We start from the raw sequence: 4,176 nt of genomic DNA, 5'->3' as shown, positions 1-4,176 counted from the left end.
GGGTTTTGGGTTGGGCTGGTAAAATTTAAATTACATATTTATATATATATTTTTAGTAATAATATGTACTTTTATTTTTATTTTGGTGCTTGTAATTTATTCAATTGATTATAGAATAGAGTTGTTGTTATTAGGTTGATTAATCAAATAGTGTTTATAAAGTAACATATTATTATGTTAACTTGTAAAATTTTTAAACTTCAAGTAGATGTACATTCCCTATAATTTTTTATTTGTTAAATGGATTGATTAATAAAATATTTAATGAAAGCAATATAAATATTAAGTTTACATGACCGTCTTCAGTTTCCCTATGATGTATGCTAAGAAAGCATAACTACTATTAGGAAGATACTTAAATAAATCATGCTTTATATGAGGGGAGCGGTTCATCCCTTTCATGTGAGGTCACACAAGGTTGTTTAACTTATTCCCACAGAGTGGTGTTAATATAATTTCTCATCTAAGATTGTATTTGTTTTATCTATTATGAGGTGGTGTCAAACTCACCTTTTGTATGGGAGGTATCCAACAAACACACTTCTAATTTTATGAAGGCATAAATACATTTTTTTTAAGTCTATATTATTTAAAGACCTCTCCATTTGGTCTTCAAATTCTTTTAAAAAAATCTCGCATAGGGTATAACTCCTTTATACTATCTTGTTTGTTCAAGTGATGATGGTTTATAAGACTTGAGCTATATTAATTGTAAGCCCATCATTCCCATCATCAAGTTGTTGAGATATTTTAAGGGTTTTGGTTGCAATAGCATGTGAAGGACTACTATCATCAAATGTTATGTAGCATAATAAGCATGAGAGTGTCGATTTAAAAGTTGAACAGTACAAGTTTGCAAAAACCTTTCATTGGTTGGGTCTCACCAACCAATCAGGTTTAACTTCTAGGTCTTTATATAAAGGATACAAAGGTTTATTTTATATCCAATACAACAAGAAGAAAAAAATTGACATTATATTTGGTTTATGATACTGAAGAGCTCAAATCATCAAGTACATCTTTAGATATTTTCTCTTAAATGCTTTATAGTTGAAAACACTTGTTTCTCTCCACTCTCCTTTGAAGTTTGCTCTACTCCCCCCCTCGAGCCATACGGTGATCTTTATTTCTTGCATTTTTATGGTACTATAGGTGGTATTTGTTTTTTTACTTAATTCTAAATAGAACCTTAATACTTAATAGTATTAAATATTAGGTTGTTTGTTTTTGTAGTATTTTATTTCTATTAAGTATTAAAAAGTAAAAAAAAACCATTGTGTTATTTTTTTTCTATTTAAAAAAAGTCACATATTTTGGCTTTTTCTATTTAGTAAAAAGTTTATAATAAGTCATGAAAAAGTAAAAAAACAAACAACCTAAATTCTAAAACTAAATGGTTTTCAGCAAAAAGCTAAAAAAACAAACACCACCTAACTCTTTATCAATGTTATCATATGTATGTCAAAGTTCATAATATCCGAATTTAACAATTGTCAACTTTTTTTTTTATATGATTTGTTTTTTGCCTCAACCCAAATATAATCCAATATAATTAATTGACTTGTCCACTTAACCTAACCTGCCTAATATATATATATATATATATATAGAGAAAAAAAAATGCATAAGAATTGTTAACATCGTTAAGATAGTTCATCCCATCAAGAGCAGTCTCCATTATCTAAAATTCATTAAATCCCAATCCCTCAACTTGTATTAAGATGTGTTTGAAGAGGTTAAGGAATTTTATATACCCATACAACTTGCCTCATTTAAAATTATAATAATATTGAAATGAATATAGTTTTGGGAGAATTGTGTTTTGGGCCTAGATAGGCCCAAAAATTAACATTTGGTCCATATATTATGCATATTTAAGTCTAAGACCCAAACAAAGTATGAAAATTAAGATGAAGGATATTGTCCTTCATTAATCCCTAAAATACCCTTAACCCTTACATAGGCACAAGTTAGTGTGAATTTCAATTTTTTTGTGTTTTTTTTTCCTTTTTCTATTCCCTATTAAGTATTATTTATTTCTAACTTTTTTTTTCTTCCAATCTATATTTCTATTTTATGTCAAATAAAAAGTAATAATATTTTTTTGTTTTTCATTTTTAAAGATATCGAATCTTTTTGCTCTTATTATAACCAATGATAAAAATTTTGGGATTTTTCATGCAAATATTTTTTTATCTTTTTGTATTTATCTTTTAGTTTTATTTTTTATTTTTTATTTTAAATTTATATTACCCTTTTATTTATATTTTTATCTTATTTTTAATTATTTTTTATATTTTCTACATTAACCATATTTAAAAAAAATTTAAAATTGACTATCACTTCACTCTATTTGATATATATATATATATATATATATATATATATATATTGAATCTTTTTGCTCTTATTATAAGCAATGATAAAAATTTTGGGATTTTTCATCCAAATATTTTTTATCTTTTTGTATTTATTTTTTAGTTTTATTTTTTATTTTTTATTTTAAATTTATATTACCCTTTCATTTATATTTTTCTCTTATTTTTAATTATTTTTTATATTTTCTACATTAACCATATTTAAAAAAAAAATTAAAATTGACTATCACTTCACTCTATTATCTACATTAACCATATTTTAAAAAAAATTAAAATCCTTTTAGCTTTTTAATTTTTAATGTTTTTATTTTAAAATTTTAAAAAATATAAATTTATTGAAAAAAATAACTAAGATATGAAGTTCTAATATTATATTAATAATTTTTCTTATCTATATAGACTAATGCAAAGTATTTTGATTCACAACAAGAAAATTGTCAGTACAATTTTTTAGTAAAATTTTATAAATTAAATTTCAAATAAAATATATTATATAAAATTTTATCTAAAAATTATTGAAAGTGGTATTTATTTATTTTTATTGACTTTCAAACTTCTCTAATTTTTTACTTGAAAGGTAATAGAACATGTTTACAAAAAAAAATTAGTTTTTCATTTTTTAAATAAATGAGTATAAATATATTAAAAAAATTAAAGATAATCTTAGTAAAAATTTTGATAAATATGATTATAATTTTAAATATAGATTAATTTGGATAAAATTTCACAAAAAAAAAAATTTGCGGAAAGAAAGAACATTGCTAAAACTACAGAAACAAAATATGCAATTACAAAAATTTGATGATGAAATTTTAAAATAAAATTCAAAACAATTCTTGAGTGAGAGAATTTGAGTGGGAAAAAAATATTTGAGTGGAAAAAAATGGGAAAGTTTTTCAAAATCACTTGAAATTCTGAACAAAAAATAGTCTTGTACACCCTTGTACAATTAGTAAATTTGTCTTGTACAGTTAGTGTAATACCCTTGTACAATAACTCAAATTTTATACATCATCTCATGAATATCTGACAATAGGTCGGTTAACCATGTTTGCATTGGTTTGGTTTTAAAAAAGAAGAAAAATTGTTGTATAATATTGTTTTACAATCATCATAAGTGAGGTACCTATTAAAATGACCATATACAAGTTAGATAAAGTGCATGAGATGAATGTATGCTTAATAATGTGTGTAAGGAATGTCATTTATCATCGGTTAGGGGAAATAAACAAACAAGTTTTTCAAAATCACTTAAAATCCTTCACAAATAATAGTCTTGTACACTCTTGTACAATTAATATATTTGTCATGTACACTTAGTGTAAATACCATGTACAGTGACTCAAATAAAACGTTATTTTATTTTATTTTCAATGCAAAATATAATTAAAAATAAGACAAAGAAATTACTTAAAAACTATTATTTAAGCCAAATTTATTTATTTATTTCCTTTTATTTTTGGAAATAAAGAAAAAAAAAATTATTTAACCATAAGAAATATGAATATAAGATCAGTTGGAAAATTTCAAATTTATTTATTTATTTCATTTTATTTTTGGAATTAAAGAAATAAAAAATAAAAAATTTATTTAATCATAAAAAATATCGATATAAGATATGTTAAAAAAATAGAAATAACCCCAAATTTATTTACTTATTTCATTTTATTTATTAAATTAGAAAGTAATTTATTTTAATAGATTAAAATGTGCACAATTGATTTATTACTTTGTTAATTATGGATATATTAAAAAATTTTATTAGACAAAAAAAAAATAAAGAAAATAAAATTAAAAA

Source organism: Vitis vinifera, chromosome 4 (assembly GCF_030704535.1).
Source record: "Vitis vinifera cultivar Pinot Noir 40024 chromosome 4, ASM3070453v1".
Taxonomy (NCBI): Eukaryota; Viridiplantae; Streptophyta; class Magnoliopsida; order Vitales; family Vitaceae; genus Vitis; species Vitis vinifera.
Note: the sequence above shows the minus strand (reverse complement) of the source record.